The sequence below is a fragment of the Ochotona princeps genome, chromosome X (genome assembly GCF_030435755.1).
Source record: "Ochotona princeps isolate mOchPri1 chromosome X, mOchPri1.hap1, whole genome shotgun sequence".
NCBI classification, from domain to species: domain Eukaryota; kingdom Metazoa; phylum Chordata; class Mammalia; order Lagomorpha; family Ochotonidae; genus Ochotona; species Ochotona princeps.
In genome coordinates this window covers 45,071,772-45,094,024 of record NC_080865.1, presented here as the reverse complement: position 1 = coordinate 45,094,024, position 22,253 = coordinate 45,071,772, and the positions used below count along the sequence as shown (strand labels likewise).

At 45.2% G+C, this 22,253-nt stretch overlaps 1 protein-coding gene and 2 pseudogenes across 1 annotated transcript in view; 1 reads left to right on the top strand and 2 right to left on the bottom strand.

The window, feature by feature from the left end:
• LOC131478608 (trafficking protein particle complex subunit 13-like) overlaps positions 1-1,050 on the bottom strand; it is a 91,430-nt gene extending 90,380 nt beyond the window's left edge. The window contains exon 1 of the mRNA XM_058659027.1: positions 882-1,050. The gene's annotated coding sequence lies outside the window, so the exon portion shown is untranslated. The remainder of the gene's footprint in view (positions 1-881) is intronic.
• Positions 1-5,185, top strand: part of LOC101522742 (small ribosomal subunit protein uS10-like) — a 49,483-nt pseudogene extending 44,298 nt beyond the window's left edge.
• A 9,121-nt stretch (positions 5,186-14,306) lies between these two features.
• On the bottom strand, positions 14,307-14,406 carry LOC118760533 (U6 spliceosomal RNA; annotated as a pseudogene).
• Positions 14,407-22,253: the final 7,847 nt, after the last annotated feature.

Below are 22,253 nucleotides of genomic sequence, written 5' to 3'. Positions count from 1 at the left end.
TCCCCAAATGGCTGAATCAAACCAAATGGCTGGGCCAACCCAGAGCCAAGAACCAGGAACTCCACCCAGGTCTCCCATGTGGGTGACAAAGGCCAAAATACTTGGGCCATCTTCTGCTGTTTCCCCAGGCACTTTAGCAAGAAGCTGGATTGGAAGTGCACTCAAACTGGCACACATATGGAATGCCAATGTCACAAGGCAACAACAGCTCACAGGGCCACCTACCACTACCACCACCTCCCATCTTGGGAAATAGTAAGGGTAGTACCAAAGAAAACATAATTATCCACCTAAAAAGAAATTATAACTAACTACAGACTTCTCACAAACATTAGGACTTGTGGAAACACAAGAGAGTATATTATCAAGGTGCTAAGGGCAAAATCATTGACAACCCTATATCCAGCTTAACCATCATTCAAGGGAAACAGCATAGTGAAGAGATTTTCAGAACACAAAGTTTACTATTAGCAGGCCCTTTCTGAAAGAGCTACTCCATATTTTATAAAGAAGGAACATAAACCAAGATTGGGGTAAATGAAGAACACTGAGAAAAAGAGTTTTTTAATCTTATTGGTGAATAAACATAATAAACATAAACTAATAAACATAAGGTAGCTTAAACAAGGCAAAAGTAATGTATAAATAACATTAACATGGACTGAGGGATAAGGCATAAACCATTCTGCTTATTTAGGATAGGAATAATAAAGCTTACCATACATACATGTTAAAATTTAAAAGTGATCAAAATTCTGATTTCAGCACTAGAATAAGATCTGGAAAATGCATTGTTCTCCCCTTTACAGTGAGAAAGAATTGGGCTGACTTCAAATTGAACCCCAAAACAAAGCTTGCTCAAAAAGTAAGAGAGACAGTACCTGAAGGGAAAGACGATACAGCTGCGTGCTCACTCGGGCTAGACTGCAACTAGACATCAAAAGGAAGTATTCAGGTTGGCACGCTGACCAATTGGTGAAAGTTGTGGCTTGCTGAAGGCAGAGTGGGGAAAACCACTGGGAAGACAAGCAGCCTTCTGCAAGAACTTCCTCTGCCAACCCCCACAAGGCACTCAGTGAGGCCTTGCCCAGAGCAGTGCCCATTGTGATGCGCTATGTTGGGCCCCACCCCCACCCTCACAGGGCAGTAGCTGTGCCTAAGGCCAGACAGGATGCCCTGACAATCTCCTGCCCCAAAAGAACAATGATTATTTCTTCCCTTGAAAGCCCACAGCAGGATGGGAGCCCTGTCCATGCGAAAGGGGTGGAATTTCACACTGAGTTCACCACAACACCAAGGCAGGGGATGGAGAGGGCATGGCCCTGGGAATTAGGCCTCAGACTGAGGCTTTATCAGAACAGGGGTCACATCTGACCACCCTTCGCACCACAGGCTAACGTCTCTCCTAGAACAGTAATAACAGATGCTAGTGGATAAGACAGGACAAGATAACACATTAAAAAGGCCCTCACCTAAAGCACAGTGCAAAGAGACGACCTGAAATTCTGAATAGACCAGATATTATTCTGGTAAACCACATCAGTAGATTAATTCAAATTCCCACACTAAAGGTATGAAAGAAGGAAAAAGACATTCCATTTAAAGACATAAAAGTTCAAAACCTCTGATACCAGCACAATGGTTCAGTGGCTAAATCCTTACCTGGCCAGCACTGGGAGCCCATGGTATCATTAATTCATATCCCTGCTGCACATCATCCAGCTCCCTGCTTGTGGCCTCGGAAAGCAGTTGAGGACGACCCAAAGCCTTGGGACCCTGCACCCGCGTGGGAGACCCGGAAGAGGTTCCTGGCTCCTGGTTTCTGGTTCCTGGAATCTGTCTCCTGGATTGAGATCAGTTCAACTTGGGCCATTGCAGCCATTTGGGGAGTGAACCAGGGGATGGAAAATCTTTCTCGGCCTCTCCTCTCAATAAATCTGATCTGCCTTTCCAAGAAAAATAAATAAATAAATTTTTTTTTTTTAAAAAAAAGGTCAATCTCAATCTCAAATGCAACAACAAAATTAAAAGGCCTAGGAAAAGACAAAAAAAAGATCAAGACCCTACCAGAACCAGACACATACTCAAACAGGTGCTGAAAATATTTAGAATGAAATTTAAAATCCTTTAAGTCATACTTGAATATTCTAAGCCAAAACGAGAACAAGAAAAATCAAATGAGTGATTTCAGCAGACACATAGCAACTCTAAGAAACAATAAAAGCAAAGTAGGAAAAACGAAAAGGAAAAACAGTTAAGATAAAGAATGCTTTCAATGGGTTTGTAGTAGACAACTCAGCCAAGGAAAGAATCCGTGAACTTGGGCTCAGCAAAGGAACCTAGTGACTAAAGTCCTCACTTTGCACTTGCCGGGATCCTGTACAGGCGAAAGTCTGTATACCAGCAGCCCCGCTTCCCACCCAGCTCCCTGCTTGTGGTCTGGGAAAGCAGTTGAGGATGGGCCAAAGCCTTGGGACCCTGCATCCACGTGGGAGACCCAGAAGAAGCTCCTGGCTCCTGGCTTCAGATTGGTTCAGCTCTAGCTATTGTGGCCACTTGAGGAGTGAATCATCGGAAGGAAGATCTTCCTTTCTGTCTCAGCTCCTCTCTCTATATCTGACTTTCCGATAAAAATAAGTAAATTTTCAAAAAAGAATCCCTTAACTTGAAGATAAGTCAATATAAATTACTCCAACAAAAATCCTGAAAGAAAATAGTAGGTGAAGAAGGGATGGTGCAATAGCCTAGTGGCTAAATCCTCACCTTGTACTTCTAGGATCCCATATGGACAACAGTTCAAGTCCTGGCTGCTCCACTTCCCATCTAGCTCCCTGCTTGTGGCCTGGGAAAGCAGTCGAGGATGGCCTAAGGCCATGGGCACCCACATGGGAGACCCAGAAGAAGCTCTGGGCGCCTGGCTTCAGAGCACCCAACTCTGTCCATGGCAGTCATTTGGGAAATGAACCAGTGAATAGAAGCTTTCTCTTTTCCATCTCTCTCTTTTCTCTTTTGCTGTAAGTCTCCCAAATAAAAACTAATAAATCTTTAAGAAAAGAACAATCAGTATTGGGGCCAGTGCACATTAAATACCCGCCTGAGGAACAGGCATCCCACATGTGCACCAGTACGATATCCAGCCACTCTGCTTAAGAAACAGCTCCCGGGCCCGGCGGCGTGGCCTAGCGGCTAAAGTCCTCACCTTGGAAGCCCCGGGATCCCATATGGGCGCCGGTTCTAATCCCAGCAGCTCCACTTCCCATCCAGCTCCCTGCTTGTGGCCTGGGAAAGCAGTTGAGGACGACCCAATGCATTGGGACACTGCACCCGCGTGGGAGACCCGGAAGAGGTTCCAGGTTCCCGGCTTCGGATCGGCGCGCATCGACCCGTTGCGGCTCACTTGGGGAGTGAATCATCGGACGGAAGATCTTCCTCTCTGTCTCTCCTCCTCTCTGTATATCTGTCTGTAATAAAATGAATAAATCTTTAAAAAAAAAAAAGAAACAGCTCCCTGCTAATGCACCTGGGGAAGCAGAGTCCTTAGGATCGTGCATCTTCTGGGAAACACAGAAGAAGCTCCTGGTTCCTGCTTTTGGATTGGCCCAGTCCTACTCGTTGCAACCACTTGAAGAGTGAACCAGTTGATGGAAGACCTATTCATCTCTGTAACTCTACCTTTCAAATAACTTTTCAAATAACTAACTTAGCTTTCAAATAAGCAAAATCAAAATCAATCTTTCTCTTCAAATGTCTTTTTAAAAAATTAGTATCAAACTCTCAAAGTGAAATACAACAACTGTTTTAAAAAGAATACCTTGTTTTGCAGCAGCATCATCTGGAAGAGACTGACACGGGGAGCAAATTCTGTCAAGTTAAACTGCAGAACCACCTGGAGAGTGCAGAACCCAGGAGTGGGAGTGGGTCCAGTAGGGAAACAGTGTGTAGCTCCTTCCTGGGTTGCCACTCTGACTGGTGAGCATGAGAACCAGGACTGGGGCAGGCATGGCTAGACAGAGAATGGCACCCACCGGCACATGTGTAGGCTGGATAGTGGGGCTGGTTGGGTTGAAGTAGGCTTCAAGGCCCATTGACATGTACAAGAGCTGAATGGGATGTGGGACAGATTGGATCAATCTGCTGTACATACTGGCAGAGCACGGGAACCAGGGCAAAGGGCAGGCCTAGTGGGTGTTATTGCGGGTTGCTGCAACTAGGCTGCAGCTCTCATTGATGTATACGAAGGTTGAGCATGTGGTGGACAAGATCAGGCTGGGCTGTAACACCCATTGGTTCGTGTAAAAGACAGGGCTGGAGGCAGAACTGCCCCAGCAATTGCAACCACTAGCATATGCATTAGCTGACTGGGACGACGGACTGTGCTGGACGCTGTATTGGCAAGCACACACAAGAATCAGGTCAATCAACTATGTTTAAATCATTAAAAATAAAAATGACTACCTCTAAAAAATGAATGTCCTGGACCTGCTATAAAATTGGAAGTGAGGAAGATGATAATGACACAAAAAAAGCCACAAACTCTTCAAGTTAGCAATGTGCCAAAAAAAGTTACTGAAGAAAACATACTGAGCAGGTATAGTTCAGAACTCATAGCAAAGTAAGCAATATTAAGTGATAAGTCAAAATATAAGCTGAAAGGAAATATTTGAAGAAAGGTGAAGCTGTGGTTGTACAAAGATTAACCACGCTTGTTTCTGAGGAAGATGCTGTTGAGCGGGTTGCGCAGACTGTGTCTGGCTTCTCCTGCTCCTGATTCACCACTGCTCACTCTTGCTGAGAAACAAGTGAGTCATGCAGTGATGTGCAGTCATCACTTTTAAGGATATTGGCTAGACTCTGCTGGAGCCAGAGGTAGCCACCCACAGCATTTTGATCCCTCCGAACAGCTGCAGCATCAAGTCCCTGGAGAAGGTGTGTGCTGACTTGATCAGAGAAGCAAAGAAGAAAAATCTGAAAGTGAGAGGATCTGTTTGAATGCCTACTAAGACACTGAGAAACATGAAAAGAAAAACACCTTGTGGGGAAGTTTCTAAGACCTGGGATCATTTCCAGATACAGATCCACAACCAGCTCATTGACCTGCACAGTCCTTCCGAGAGTGTTAAAGCAGATCACTTTCATCAGCATTGAACCAGAAGTGGAAATGGAAGTCAGCACTGCAGATGCCTAAGCCAACCAACTATTTGAATAAATTGACTGCCAGTTGTTTAAAAAAAAAAAAAAAATGGGGGTAGCCAGTACGGTAGCCTAATGGCTAAAGTCCTCACCTTGCATGCACCAGGATCCCATATTGACACCAGTTCATGTCCAAGCTGCTCCACTTCCCATCCAGCTCCCTGCTTGTGGCCTGGAAGGTAACAGAGAATGGCCCACAGCCTTGAGTCCCTGCACCCACGTGGGAGACCCAGAAGAACCTCCTGACTTCTGGCTTTGGATCAGCTTAGCTCCAGCTGTTGCAGCCACTTGGGAGGTGAACCAGCTAACAGAGGATCTTTCTCCCTGCATATCTGCCTTTCCAATAAAAATAAACAAATCTTTGGGGGAAAAAAAGAAGAACCACAGCAAAGGAAAAGTAAGCAACAGCATTTATACAGCCACCAACTAACCGCTCTACACAAAAGAAAGCTTGAGTGAATGTACATTCAATCATCAAGGAAGCCATGATTTAGCATGGCTGAAGATGTCCAAACAAGAGCTAGACATGTAAGGATGCTTACCTTAAGAATAAGAAACATCGGGCCCGGCGGCATGGCCTAGCAGCTAAAAGTCCTCGCCTTGAAAGCCCCGGGATCCCATATGGGCGCCGGTTCTAATCCCGGCAGCTCCACTTCCCAACCAGTTCCCTGCTTGTGGCCTGGGAAAGCAGTCGAGGATGGCCCAATGCTTTGGGATTTTGTACCCGTGTGGGAGACCTGGGGAAAGTTCCTGGCTCCTGGCTTTGGATCGGCGCAGCACTGGCCATTGTGCTCAGAGGGTTGCCCTACCCTCAGAGGGTTTGCCGTCTCCCGAGCGATGCAGAGAAGAACAGTGCTCCATGGGGAGTATATAACAATGGGGTAGGGATCTGTTCTTGGAGAAGGTGGCACTTGGGGAAGACAGGGAAGATGAGGAGGACATGCTGTTACTGGGGAAATGTTTTCCAGACACAAGGTGCAAATGAAAGGCAAGGAGACAGATGAACAGTCAGATGGAGCCAGTTAGATTGACTTTGGAGAAAAATGAGCTATTAAAGAATTGAAAGAAGTCCACAGGGCTGGGATATAGAGAAGTAAGTGATGGAACAGAAATAGGCAAAGGTTTGGTCTTGACACACAATGATTATTTTAAGTAGTGTTGTGACCTGAAATGCTACAAAACCCAAGAGTGTTAGCACAATAGAGACCTGATGATTTACCGAAAAGGTCATAATCTCCAAGGTAACATACTCTGCCTTAATTTTGTAAAAATCTTTGTAGCTTTGTAGCTTGAACAATTACCACCTGTGGTTCTCTTTTCATTGTTTTCCTATAAATTATCTGCAATTGTTTAAAGACTTCTTTTTCCCTTGCTAGTCCGTGAACCTTATATGTGAGTTTCATTTCTATTTATAATTGAATTAAAAACATATTATTTTCTAACAGTTTCAACTCTCTTTCGTATTTAAGCTTACAAACTCTGCTGGCTCCCCCCCCCCCCCCACTCAGGCACGTTTAATCTGCTCAAGGTATTTAAGGTTTTAGCAGATTGCTTAATGAAATATTAACATTAAATGTGTCTTATCTTGTTTTTATTCCATTCAATTTGTCTAACTTTCTAAATAAATAAATAATGTTTTTTAAAAGAGAGAGCCCATGAAGAAGTGCACTTCCTGCAGCTCGTCACTTCCTGGCTTACTGTGTAATCCTCCCTGTGCGCACACTCTGCCGCTGCCAGACAGCACGCTCTGCAGACACCAAACAGGAGATCCCCGGCCTTGAACTGTGAGCCTCCAAAACTGTAAGCCGAAGGAAACTTTCATCCTTCCTAATAAGCTCCTCGCAGGTCATCATTACGGCGGTGAAATCTGACTGACGCACTCTGAGTATTAGAGTAGAATGTGGACTGTAGAGGGCTTAACATCACATCAGAAAATGTACATGGTGTAGATCCAAACACACGGAAAAACAGTTGAAATTATCCACGTAGATATTGCAGATCGAAGTGAAGTTGAACCAGCAGGCTATAAAACTGATGAAGTCCCAAAGTTATTTCAGTCAGTCAAGACCAAGAGAGGCCCTTTGGGATCCAACTAGAAGAAGGAGCTGGCCAACAAGGCCAACTATTGCCAGATGTGTGCCTACAAGCTGGTGACCAACCATCAAGTTCAAGTGGTGGTGGGGTCTACGAAGTAAAGTAGAAAATGTCATTCAGAAAGAAGAAAAAAGGATATTTACAAACTTTTGTAAGCGGCCTTTTTGTTGGATTGACAAGTGGGTTGATCTGACAATGGAAGACATCAGGAGAATAGAAACCAAAACTCAAAAAGAACTACAAACAATGTACAACAAGCGTTCTGTCCTAAGCATGTTGGCTGCTCATGTCCAGATGAGTCTGCTATAGGGTCAAAGAGAAAAATCAAACTGTTTATGTGCGGGGAACTCCGAACCCGCAGAAGAAAACCCGACGCTGAGTGGACGTGTAGGAACTCTTTATTCCACCACGCAGCATGCAAACAGGAAAGCCGTCTTCTCCTTCCTCCTCTCCCCTCTTTCTATCCCCTCTCCAGGACCCAACCTGCTTTTATAGAACACCTAGCCAATCAGCCAAAAGGTCACCCCCCGCATGCGGGAAGCAACCAATCAGGCAAAAGGTCACTCCTGCACGGGGGAAGCGACCAATCAGCTAAAAGGTCACCCCTGCCCGCGGGACACGCAGCCGTGCTCCAATGGGAGAACACTTCCTGAAACTTGTTTACCGCTGCCCTCGCCGGGCGTTGGTCCCTGGTGCTGTCCTAGACAGCCCCATGGATCGTTAGGCGCTCTCAACATTTATGCAACCAAGATCAAGTGAGGGGAACAAGTGCAACCAGTGATGAGTAACGAAGAATCTCGCCAGAGGCTAGAGATGATGTACACATGTACCAGGTGCCCAGCCATGCATATATATGTGTCTGTGTGGGTGTGTCTGCAGCTGTATGAAGAATGCATGTAGAGCTACAGACCCACCAGCATATACTTGTGTATATGCACATAGACTGCCTGAAGGTATCAATCCAATGTCTCCAAAGTGCTGTACCTGTCTTCTTCAAGAATGCAGGAGAAAATACTTTCAATATCTATACCTGGAACAGGTTTTAATAATTAACAAAGTAATGCCTTTAATGGATAAATGGACTACAATATAATACTAGCTGGTATGTTTCATAAATGCCATGTGGTGGACATATATACATTTCTATTCTTTTTCTGTTCTTTTAAATGAGTATCTGACAAATTTTTCTTTTAATGCCATAAGCAACAGACTCCCACAGGAGAATGTTCTCAATTTTTTTTGGTGTTCTATTGAGTCTAGACTATAAACTGAATGTATTTGTAGCTTTTTATTTCTGGGTGGTCATTATCTTACAGCCAAATTTTATAATGTTTATTAAGTAAAGAGTAACAGAATAGGCCAATTTTTACTTGTTTTCCTGAAGGGGAAAACCTTTCTAAAAAGAATTTCCAGTTTTTACTGGAGTTTTGTATTTTAAATTTCAAAATTTTTTTCTGTACCAAATCTGAAAAAATTGAAGGAGCTGAGTGTGCCTGTGGAAAAAGAGGCTTATCATGACCCAGGAACACTTGGTGCAGTGATTTAACTTGGAGCTATCTCTCTTTCATGCCTCCCTCTGGTTGTAAAGAACAGAAGAAGCTGTTCCTAACCCCACTGCCATTTCCTCTCACTTTTCTCAGCTTGTAAATAGCTACATTAATCTCCCCTTTTCAGGATTTTTTTTCAATTTTAACTAACATAAGAAAAACAATTTGGGCTCAATTCAGTAGCCCAATGGCTAAATCCTTTCAAATAAATAAATCTTTTTACTAAAGAAGAAGGATAAGGGGGTCTAACACAATAGCCTAGTGGCTTAAGTCCTCGCCTTGCTTGCACAGGATTCCATATGGACACCTGTTCAGGTCCTGCCTACTCCACTTCCCTTCCAGTTTCCTGCTTGTGGCCTGGGAAAGCAGTCAAGGACGGCCCAAAGCCTTGGGACCCTGCACCTGCGTGGGAGACCCTGAAGAAGCTCCTGACTCTTGGCTTCAGATCGGCTCAGCTCCGGCCATTGCAGCCACTTGGGAAGTGAACAAACAGATGGAAGTTCTTCCTCTCTGTCTCTCCTTCTCTCTGTAAATCTGACTTTCCAATATAAATTAGTAAGTAAATAAATAAATCTTTTTTAAAAGAAAGAATAAAAGAAAAACAATTCTAGAGACTGTTAGTTTCACCCAAGTTAATGATTAAGCAGAGCTTTGACACTCTGGCTTTTTGGGAATATAAAAGGCTGTGTATCCTTAAACAAAGCACATCATCTTAAAAGTGTGGATAATGGCCGCAGCGTAGATTAATAAAAGCATTTCTCCATAAAATAACTTCTTGTTCTCCGTTCAATCGTGACAAAAAACAGAGATGATAGTTTGTGATTTATAGTAACACTAGAAACTTTGTGGGCTCCAGCTAGGCAAAAACAAATCAAGGAGGTAAGTCTTGTAGGCTGCGCAGAAAATTCGGACTTAGGTGAATCTTGTTCCTGAAACCTCTGCTTTTCTGGAGTTGCAGCTTGGAAACTATGCAAATGATCAGGGTCCTCACAGGATGGAATGCGTGGAATTTCTCTTCAGGGGAGAGGTGGCCAACTCTGAGATAGGGACCATGTAAGCTGAGGGTTAGGGGACTCTGCCAGGGGTCTGGGCTGCCATCTCAGCTGCCCTGGATGCTCTCAGGAAGCCACTGGCAGCTGTTGCTGTTGTTGTTGTTGTTGTTAATGGCAGGCACAATACTTAGGTGAGATTTTTATATCAGTTTTCTCTGTCTGAATTCTCTGTCTGATCTTATCTATCCTGGAAACTTGAGTAGAATGATGATGTTGAAGCCTTCAGATCAGAGACTCGTTTCCTTTAACCTCCTGTGTATCTCCTACCCTGCCCTGCAGTCAGATCCCTTCCACTTTGATCCTGCCGGAGGGATGGCCCTGTTGTGGGCGAGGGTGTTTGGGTTCACCACTGCATCACGAGACCCCGTTGGAGACTGATGTTAAGACAGATCCCATCAGCCTGTCATCACTCCCTGAGGAGTGTTTGAAGTGAGGGAGATGATTGGTCATTTTGCTAAATAAAGAGCCCAGCCCTCTCCTTATAATGAACTTAACTTTCACTGGCATCTGTGGTATCATTGGGAGCCTGGGCATACATGGAAGCGTCAGCCCAGAGCCTGGATTTTAATGGTTTCTAATAACTGTGGAGATTTGAGGGTATGTGTGGTAAATGTAAAATACCTAGTTTACAGGCCCGGCGTGGTGCCCTAGCGGCTAAAGTCCCCGCCTCGCACAGACCAGGATCCCATAAGGGCGCTGGTTGGTATCCATGCTGCTACACCACCACTCGGGTCCCATCCAGCTCCGTGCTTGTGGCCTGGGAAAGCAGTTGAGGATGGCCCAAAGCCCTGGGACCCTGCACCCACATAGGAGATCCAGAAGAGTCTCCTGACTCCTGGTTTCGGATCGATCACTTGGGGAGTGAATCATCAGACAGATCTTCTTCTCTTTATATCTGACTTTGCAATAAAAATAAATAAATCTTTAAAAGAAATACCTAGTTCACTTGGTAGTCTCTGGTGTACATTACAGTAAAACAAAGTAAATGAAATTTAAACAGAAAATAAATGTGATCACACACAAAAATCACATCCATAGGAGTCTTGTCAGTAACAGAGGAATAGAATTGAAATAATTGTACTTCTTAAGGCATTACACAAGAATTCTCTAAAGAAAGCCAGAGATGACAGGGAAGAAAAAGGCAAGGAAAGTAAGGGAAATTTCATCCACTGACACCCAAAACCTCAGCAAACAGTAAACACAGCTCAACTCTAAGCTAGATAAGCATAAAATCTCACTCTAAAACGCTATGTACCTCAGGTTCTTTGTCCAGTAGTAAGTCCATTCTTCAATAAGAATTACGAAACACAGGTAGAACAGACAGAACCATTAAAATCAAGAGTGAATATGGTGTAAATGTTGAAATTGTCAGATAGGAACTTACAACAAATTCAATTAATCTGCTGCTGACTTTAGAGCAAAAAAAAAAAAAAAAAACAGAGGCTGCAAGATCAGAGGGGTAATGTATACAGAAAGGGATAGCCTAAAATTCAAACACATTGTAACATGGATGAAAGGTGTCAGTGATGGACTCAATAGTATTCTAGTTATAGGTAAGGAAAGACTTAGTGATCCTAAGGAGAAGTCAGTATAAAGTCCCAGAACTGAAAGAAAAAAGAAAAGGACAGAAAAACAAATTAAAAAAAAAAGAATATGCAAGAGCTGTGGAAAAAGGAAAGATAAAGCTCACATCTAATAGGAACACAAGGAGAAGAGAAATGAGAAGTATTTGAGCAAGATTACTGAAACTTTTCCAAAATCAATGTGGGCCACCAACCTCACAGCTCCAGGAATTTCAGAAGGCACCAAGAAGGATAAATGCCCCAAAAAATCTTTATCTAGGCATATAACATTAGCACTACTTAAAATAAATAAAAAGAAAATTTGCAAGAAGGCAGAAAAAAAGGTACCTCATTGTAAAAGATCAAGGGTAAAAATTACATCAAACTTTTGTTCAGAACCAGGGTTGGGGGATGGCCAAGCTGGACTGGGTGGTGGCACCTGTTGACATATGTGAGGGTTTGGTCTGGAAACAGGTCAGGCTGAGCAAAATGGCAGCACCCATGGGTGTGCAGGACAGCTAAATGGAATGCAGGATGGGCTTGGCTAGGCCACAACTGAGGTAGACACACACAAAAACCAAGACTAGGTTTGAACCTGGTGGAAGATTTTAGGGGTCTCCCCTACTAGGCCATGGCACCCACTGTTATTTGTGAGGATCAGATCTGTGGTGGGCTGGCTGGGCTGGGCTGCAACATCTGTCAATTAGCATGAGATATGGGGCTGGGGTGTAACTGACCAGACAGCTGTATCCAGACACGCCTGACCCTGCACTGGATGGTGGGCACAAGAGTCAAGTCTGAAGTCACCTCAGCTGGACAGCTGGAATCAAACCCCAGCCAGAGGGAAGATCACAGGATATGTGATCCAACCTTGGAGTACATGTGTTGGGACTGGGACTCCTCTGTCGCTGATGCCTGTGCGGTGGACAGCATGTTCAGATGCACACAGGGGACATGAGAGCCAGTTCATCTAGGCCAGCAGGGAACTCAACTGCCACATCAGAGGATAGAAAGCAGAAGACGTTGGACAATTCTCCTGGGCCTGTGGATACACTAAGGTGGACTTGATCAGCAATAGACCTTAGATTTTCACAACCCTGGTGCAACAAAACTAACAATGTATCAAAACTATCAAAACCACTCAAGTAACACCCTTGAAACATTCTTCCCCACGTAGGGATCTCTAAGACATCATCAAGTAACTGTTCCCCACCCCCAGGTGCTGATATAGTTTGACATCAGAGAGAAGCCCCCTCTTTTTCCTCCCCTGCTGACAAAGGAGAAAAAAAAACTGAAACATTGATCTCACCCACCTTCCTCCATACCTGATCTTCCCCACCTTGATCAGAGGCCCACACAGAAGTTCTTCCCTGTCAATTGTGTAAACAATTTTAAAATAAAAGAAAAAAGAATAGAAAGGAGGCTAAGGAAAATTCAGCTGGACTTTGTGAGTTACCTAATAAGAATTTGCGGGCACTATTAGCTATTTGCTTTCTTGGTTACTTTTACTTAAAAAAAAAGAGCTTGATTTTATTTTTATTTGGCATTGGTAGGCACAGTTACAGACAAAAGAAATAGAGTAAAAGATCCTCCATCTCCCGGTTAACTCCCCAAATGATCACAATGGCCACAGAGGATACAAGATCTTTTCTCCACTTACATTATATATGTCTATGATGGTCTGAAGTCTCTTCAAAGCCTGATTCACCCTATGAAATTGTGTCATGAAAAATAAAACAATAAAATGACATTTTTTAAAAACCTGACTCCCACGCAGTTGCAGAGGCTTTTTTTCAAATATTTATTTTATTTTTATTAGAAACTCAGATTTACAGAGAGGAGGAAAGACAAAGATCTCCGTCTGGTGATTCACTCTCTAAGTGGCCACAACAACTGGAGCTGAGCAGTTCCAAAGCCAGAAGCCAGGCACGAACCGGCGCCCATATGGGATCCCAATGCGTGCAAGGTGAGGACTTCAGCCACTAGGCTACCACCAGACCCAAGGTAGAGGCTTTTGAAACATACATAATCTCCACACTTGGGAGGCCAGAACATACTGAGTGAAACAGAAGAGTGCATTTTGTTTCTGTTGCTGTGTAGGAACTAGCCAAATATTTCCACATTTCTGTTTTAAAGATTCATTTTTATTCATTTCAAAGGCAGAGACAGAAAATATTCCATCTGCTGGTTGGTTCACTCCTCAAATGGCCACTAGGACCTGGGCTGGGCTAGACCAAAGCTGAAATCCAAGAACTTCTTCCAGATTTCCCACGTGGGTACTAGGGCCCAGGTACTTGGGCCGTGCTTTACTGCTTTCCCAGGTACATTAGCTGGATCAAAAGCGGAGAAGCCAGGATTAAAATCAGTACCCATACAGGATGTGGGCACAGCTGGTGGTAACGACGTGGTATACCACAATGCTGGTCCAACCCGTATTTCTATCATCTCCAACATACATTTTCTCGTCCGCAGTCCTCTGGAGAAGCAAAATGAGTGAATTGTGATTAAGTCTGGCAAGCTTACAAATCTGAATCTGAGACTATGGCCTATATGTGATTTAAGTGGATCATCTCAACATCTTGTTCGGGGCCTGCTAGGGTTTCTAGCCTGTTGGGGGGAAATCCACCATGCTTCTATAGAAGCAGATTTAATCCACATATGCTTTCTCCAGAGGAAAAACAGTTACCACATCAGGAAAGGCCTTTTCTGAGGCAGCTCATCACTCAGAAGCAAAAGAAAAATTTAGCTGGATTCATACTTCCCAGGAAAAGCCAGCTCAGCATAAGGATTTGACCATGGTTCCCAGAACAAACTTGAAGCAAGATTTCCAGCAAAACTGATACTGTTACAGCATTCAACTGAGAAATAAGTATTCAGTGAAGTTACCATTTTCTTGCGCAGGGGCCATGTTAATCTTCTCTGTATAGTTTCAATTTTAGTATGTGTGCTGCCCAAGGCTGCCTTTCTGTAGAAAATAAGTTGATTTTCCTTTTCATTCTCTTTGTAGTGATTTCTAAAACCAAATATGTTTCATCAGCTCTGTTATATTCCCAGTATAGTAATGATCTCACTTAAAAGTCTAATAATTGCCAAAGTACAAGTAAAATGATACTTACTAATGATGTTTGACAATATCACAATAATGGTAATAACTAATAAGCATCCAAATCCTCCAGTGCTAAATTTAACATGTACATTTTTCTTAAAAACTTTTAAAATATTTATTTATTTTTAATTCAAAACTCAGAGTTACACAGAGAGAAGGAAGAAATGAGAGACAGAGAGCCCGGCACAGTGGCCTAGTGGCTAAAGTCCTCGCCTTGAACGCACCGGGATCCCATATGGGCACCGGCTCTAATCCCGGCAGTTCCACTTCCCATCCAGCTCTCTGCTTGTGGCCTGGGAAAGCAGTCGAGGACGGCCCAAAGCTTTGGGACACTGCACCCACGTGGGAGACCTGGAAGAGGTTCCAGGTTCCTGGCTTTGGATCGGCATAGCACCGGCCGTTGCGCTCGCTTGGGGAGTGAATCATCGGACGGAACATATTCCTCTCTGTCTCTCCTCCTCTATATGTTTGACTTTGTAATAAAAATAAATCTTTAGAAATAAGAGACAGAGGGCCTGGCGGCGTGGCCTAGTGGCTAAAGTCCTCGCCTTGAACGTGCCAGGATCCCATATGGGCACTGGTTCTAATCCCAGCAGCTCCACTTCCCATCCAGCTCCCTGCTTGTGGCCTGGGAAAGCAGTGGAGGACGGCCCAGAGTTTTGGGACCCTGCACCCGTGTGGGAGACCCGGAAGAGGTTCCAGGTTCCCCGCTTTGGATCGGCGCAGTACCGGCCCGTTGCGGCTCACTTGGGGAGTGAAACATCGGACAGAAGATCTTCCCCTCTGTCTCTCCTCTCTGTATATCTGACTTTGTAATAAAAATAAATAAATCTTTAAAAAAAAAAAAGAAAAAGAAATGAGAGACAGAGAGAAGGAGAGAGATGTTTTCATTTGCTGATTTGTTCCCCAGATGACCACAATGGCCAGATCTGAGCATAACGAAAGCCAGAAGCCAGGAGATTCGTCCAGGTCTCCTATGTTGGTAGCAAGGGCCCAAACATTTGGGACATCCTTTTCCACTGCTTTCCAAAGTGCATTAGAAGGAAGCTGAATCCGAAGTATAGCAACAGGACTCGAACCAGCACCCATATGGGATGCTGGTATCATAGGCAGTGGCCTTACCTGCTATACCACCACAGGCACAAGCAAAATTAAATAAATTTGGGGGCCAGGCGGCGTGGCCTAGTGACTAAGGTCCTCGTCTTGAATGCACCGGGATCCCATATGGTCGCTGGTTCTAATCCCGGCGGCTGCACTTCCTCTCTATCTCTCCTCCTTTGTAATAAAAATAAAATAAATCTTTAAAAAAAAAACAAATAGGGCCCGGCGGCGTGGCCTAGCGGCTAAAGTCCTCGCCTTGAAAGCCCCGGGATCCCATATGGGCGCCGGTTCTAATCCCTGCAGCTCCACTTCCCATCCAGCTCCCTGCTTGTGGCCTGGGAAAGCAGTCGAGGATGGCCCAATGCATTGGGACCCTGCACCCGCATGGGAGACCTGGAGGAGGTTCCAGGTTCCCGGCTTCGGATCGGCACGCATCGGCCTGTTGCGGCTCACTTGGGGAGTGAATCATCGGACGGAGGATCTTCCTCTCTGTCTCTCCTCCTCTCTGTATATCTGGCTGTAATAAAATGAATAAATCTTTAAAAAAAAATACATTTGGGAAGACTGGGATTGTAACATAGTAGGTTAAGCCAATGCTTGGATCACCCATATCCCATATCAGAATACTTGCAACCCTGCCACTCATGCAGGAAACTCAGATGAACTTCCTGGCTCCTGACTTTGGCCTGATTCTGCCCCTGCCATTGAGGCTATTTGGAGGAGTGAATCAGTAGATGGAAGATTGTGTGTGTGTGTGTGTGTGTGCGTGTGTGTGTGTACGTACATGCGTGTCTCCCTCTCTGCAATTCTGCCTTCCCAATACATAAAATTTTTCAAAAGCCATGCTAAAGAGGGTAGAATGAATGATTTCACATTACCTGTGTCATCCCTATGTCTGCGTCATACAGATACCATCTCTATGAGGGAAGGAGAATGAAATGAGCAACCAGCTTTACTATGAACCCAGAACAGGCTACAAACACTAAAAACCCAGAATCAGGCAGGCCCTCACCACCACTGACCCCCAACCTGCTCCTGTGGACTCAATTCCCAAGTCTGTATCATCACAAGGATGTTCCACATAGACTCAAACACCAGGTCCATCCCACGCTTCAGACTTGACCCAGTGCTGTGCTGGCCCTCACAGACTCAGGGTCCAGGCCACCCTCCATAAATTCAAGTTCTAGGTCTTGCCTTAGCACCAGAATGGCCATGTAATGCCTCCTTAGGCCAAGCCAGCCCCAGTGGCCCTATACCCCAGATTAGCTAAGTAGACTCCGGCTGCAAGCACCATCTGAGCCTCTACATAGGCCCAGGTTCCAGACTGTTCCCTGCAAACCCAGACTCCAGTCTGGCCACAGCAGCCATACCCTTCAGGTTCACTGTAAAGCCAGGCTTAATGCCCTAGTCCCAGACTTTAGATTAGGACCTAGAGACCAAGCCTGTAAGATAAGTTGCCCCTCAGGTCTGCACCAGCGCCAAGTCAGATTCCATAGATCCAGGCTCTAAGTTAGCTCCAGTGATTTGTTGCAAAGTTGGCCCCTGTCTCTACTTTTTTGGGTGGAGATGAGCATAGCTCTTTCATTGCGTTCCTATTACTGCTATTAAACAAAGAAGAAGAAGAAAGGAAAGAAAGACCATAAGGGCAGGCACTTGGCACAGTGGTTAAGTTGCCCCTTGGGGCGTTTGCATCCCTTAGAGTGCTTGTGTTCAAGTTCCAGGAATATTTCCCACTCTGGCCTGCAGTTAACATCCACTCAGGGAGGCAGCAGTTCAAGTACTTGGGTTCCTGCCACTGTCGTGAGAGACCCAGACTGAGTTTTAGGCTCCTGGCTTTAACCTGCCCCAGTCTTGGTTACTGTGGACATTTGGAAGGTAAATCAGAGGATGGAAATGTCCTCTCTCTCTCTCTCTCTCTCTCTCTGCTTTAAAAAAACAGGCTTAAAAAGCCAATTAACCACACATTAAGTTAAGATTAAAAGCAGCATCAGTTTTCTCTTTTGTAAATGTAAAACTTCATCTGTGCCCTATTCCTGCCCCCAAAAGGTGGGAATAAATAACCACATTCTGAATAAGTCATAGATGTTTACACAGTATACAAGAGTACTTTAGAAAGTTTATTGAAAATGGAAGCAAAATGAGTTTATTAATTTTGGTATAAAAAATTGAAATCCATCCAGTGTTTGCTCAGAATACATATTTTTATGAGCTTTTAGAAAACATATGTACACATAGATTTCAATTATCTGCATTTAAATAATCTTACAATTCTATTTTCTATGAACTTTTTCAAGTACCCTAAAATGTTCAGTTTCATTTTATAGTATCTTCCAAATAATTCAGAGCAAGGGTTCAAATCTCAAACTTCCTGACCTCTAAATACAATCTGCTGAAGATCCTCTTTCTTCTTGATCACAGTGGCTAGAGCTGTGCTGGACTGAAACCAAGAGCCAGGAACTCCATCTAGATCTCCCATTTGGGCAGCAGGGCCCAAAGACACGATCCACCTTCTATTGCCTTCCCAGGAGCACTAACAGGAACTTGAGTCAGAAGTAGAATAGTCAGACTTGAATCAGCCCTCGATGGGATGCTATTGTCACAAGCTTTGGCTTAATTTCATGCACTGCAATGCTGGCCCCGTTCTTCTAGTTTTTAATAACATCTTCCTCACTTCCTTCTGAGCCCTCATCAACCAGCAGATTTGAAGACTGTATTTCTACTGCCAATGTGTTTGAGGCAATTTTTACTTTATATCATGATTCTCGAGATTCTTGCACTTCCACTCACTGCCTCATTCCAAAGCTGGCTCCCACTTTTAGATACGTTACAGCAGCACTCCATTTATAGTGTATTCCTGCTCTGGGACTAACTGCCATACAATAAATGGCTTAAGACAATATCTGTTTATTATCTTACAGTCATGAGGGTCAGAAGTCTGGGTCCTTTGATAAGGATCTCACAGAGTTTAAATCAGTACCATCATCTGAGCCTCGAGATGCTGTACAAGTTCACTGTTGTGGGCAGAACTGAGTTCCTTGCAGCTGAGTGCCGGAGTCCAGCTCCAGCCGAGAGTTCGGAGCTCGGGAAGGGTGCGTGGAGTCGGTGATAAAAAAAGACACAGACACTGACACTTGATGCGTTCTCACCACAGCCCAAGAAAAAGCTGTCCTTTTTATTTACTCAAAACCTCACAAGCTTCTGCACAAGCAACTAATTGTTCTATTTTTTTACTTCAAGACTAAGGGGGCATGTACAGACATTCGGTCATTCCGTCTGCACTTCAGGGCTAAGCAGGTGTCCCCAGAGATAATTCTTTAAAACACTGTATTCATATTCTTCAAAGCAAGCCATTATTCATTCTTCAACAGTAGCCATGGAGCGGCAGCCAGGACTCCAAGGCCAAGGCACATGCGATTACCTGCTAATCAGTAGTACATTCCTACCACATTTCTATTTCTACAACTTGCCCATTATTCGATGGGAAAATAGTTTACAAGGGAAAAAATATAAATCTAAAAACAAAAATTACCAATATTAAATCCCTCTACAACTATAGACCCTATAACCCCATAAACAATAAAACAATAATCAAAAGCCCTTTTCTTTAATAAAAGCATCCTTAATTCCTCTAGCTAAAAATGATAAAAGCGGCTAAAACAGCTACATTTTCTGTGCTCCAAAAAATTGCAAAAACAGGCTAGCCTATAAAATAACAATAACTATACTTATTGTCACAGCAATTTCAGCTCTCACTCCCATCACTTGCATTCCCGTGGGTCCACTGGGTGCTACCTGACTGGCCAGGCCCTGGAAAGGAGGCAGATCCGCCTCACCTGTGACCTTCTGTCTTCCTGTTGCCTTCTGGCCTTGAACCAGTCATTATTTTAGGGCAGGGCACTCGTGCAGTGCTCCCAACAGCTGAGGAGTGAAATCCCCTTTTTTTCTTGCAGGCTGCCAGCCAGGCAATAATCACTACTCCTAGAGGGCCACCCTCAGGTCCTTGTCATGTGGCTCCCTCCTTTTAAAATTTGGCTATTTGCTTCCTTGAAACCCATAGATCACCTGCTCCTATGGCTTTTCTCTTTCAAGGACTCCTCTGGATTAACACAAAATCAAACCATCAGCAACTCACCACAATAATGAAATCCCTTCATATTCATAAGTCTAGTCTGCACTGAACACCAAGGAATTATACAGGGCACATATACCAAGTGGTGCAAATCTTGGGACCATAATAAGAATCATGTAGAGTGGCACATGCCAGCACCTAGGCTGCTTCCAGGGCTTGGGGGCTATGCTGGGGGCCAGTGGAGTGGACCTGGGAACACACATATGTACTTGGGTCCCAGGCTGGGGTGGCACCCTGGTGAGGTGTGCTGGTGTACTGGACCTGGGGACTCGTGAACATACTCAAGTCCTGGGTTGGTAGAGGTGTAGGGTCTGGCACAGATGCCAGAGGACTGGGTCTGTGGACTCAAGCATGTGGTTGGGTCCTGGGTAGGTGGACAGGGCTCCAGAACACCATGCCACCCTGCTGGATGCGAGAGAACTGAGTTGTGGGGGTAGATTTTGTGGAGAATATGTGGGCTTACGCCAGTGAACTGCCATACCAGCTGATTTGCTCAAGGGCTGGAGTTGGTGACAGACTGAGCTAGGCATGATCGTGTTACTCATTGACACTCACGGGAGCCAGTTTGGGAACAGGCTGAGCTATAGCACCTAGAGGCACACTCAAGAATTGGGTATGGGGGTCCGGCACAGTTGTCTAGCAGCTAAAGTCCTCACCCTGAATGTGCCGGGATCCCATGTAGGCGCTGGTTCTAATCCCGGCAGCCCCATTTCCCAATTAGCTCCCTGCTTGCGGTCTGGGAAAGTGGTCAAGGATGGCCCAAAGCCTTGGGATCCTGCACCTGTGTGGGAGACCTGGAGGATGTTCCTGGCTCCTGGCTTCACATCGGCACAGCACTGTCCTTTGCGCTCACTTGGGGAGCGAATCATTGAATGGAAGATCTTCCTCTCTGTCTCTTCTCTGTATATCTGACTTTGCAATAAGAATAAATAAATCTTTAAAAAAAAAAAAAGAATTGAGTGTGGGCACCAGTACACATGGAAGCCAGCGCTAGGGGCCTGACTAACAGGGCTAGATCCAAGTACCTGACTGAATGTCAGAACAGGGGACAGGTCACATTAGGCAGGGTCATGACACTAACCAGCACACGAGAGAACCAGGTCTGGGGTTATATTCTGTGGAGGATATGTGGGCCAAATCCTGCGGAAACACAAGTCCTGCTGGTTAGCTCAAGAGTTAGGGTGGTGATGGGCTGAGTTAGGTGTAACCATAGAACCTGCCAACACTCACAGGTACAGGAACCGAAAATGGTCTATCCAGATACAGGCTGCAGCACCCGCATGTGCATCCTGAAACAGGGTATGGGGCTGGCTGGGTCACAAAATTCACCAGCTCATACAAGGCCAAGATGGAGGGACAGGCTATACCAGATGGCATTTGTGAGATGTGGGTCTGGGAGTGGGCTGAGGTGGGAAAACTTGGGAAACTCCCCTAGTAGATTATAGCTCCCGCTGGTATGCATGTGGTCCAGGCCTGGGGGTCGGGAAGGCTGGGTAAGGTAGCTTCAACTGTTGGCAAATGTGTGGGTTGATTTTGGAAGGGGGCGGACCAGGCAGGGTCAAGGAAACCTTAGCTCACCGGCAAGTGCAGAAACTAGGCTGGAGCACAGGTCATGCCAGGCTAAGCTGTCACACCTACTGGCTTGCATGAGCCAGGGATGGGAACAGACTGAGCAGGATCAGGTTGCAGCACCCACCAACGAAGAGTTGGGACTGGGGACAGGCCAGGACAGGCCAGACTACAGCATCCAAAGACAAAGGCCAAGACAGGGTAACAACTATGCCAAGCTGGGTCAGAGCAACCACTAGCCCATGTAAGATCTATGGTTGGGAACAGGCCTGGTTGGGGAGCTAAGGGGACAACCTGGCTGGGTTGTGATTCCCACTGGTGAGTGTGAATGCCGGAGTGGGGGTTGCTGTCAGGTCTGGACATTGTTTCAGGGTCCCTCAGCACGGGGTGTCTGGGATGCACCAGACTGGGCTAGACTCCAGCACCCATGGTGCTCGTGAGAACAAGGGTAGGTGTAGGACAGGCTAAGCTAGGTCTCTGCTCTTGTTGAGCCATGTGTTAACTGTGTCTGGGTGTTGACCAAGTTTGGCTGTGCTGTAACATCCAACAGTAAAAACTGGAATGGGTGAATGCCAGTTAGGAAAGGCCAATGATTCTGCTAGGATGGAAGGTGGACTAAGTAGGGCTGGCCCATAGATCCACTGGTGTATGTGAAATCTGGCATTGGGAGAGCTCCTGATGGAGGAGCTTGGGGAACTCCTCTGTCAAGACAGAGTCCCTGCAGGTGAGCGTAAGAACCATGATACGGAGCAGCCCAGATCAGGTCAGCAATGGTACCCAATGGCATACATTTGGCGCAGGTTGGGGGCAAGCCAGACTGGGCCAGGTCATATCACCCGCTGGTAAATCCAAGCACCAGAATGAAGTATGGGTCAGGCCAAATCAGTTCACACATGGGCCAGG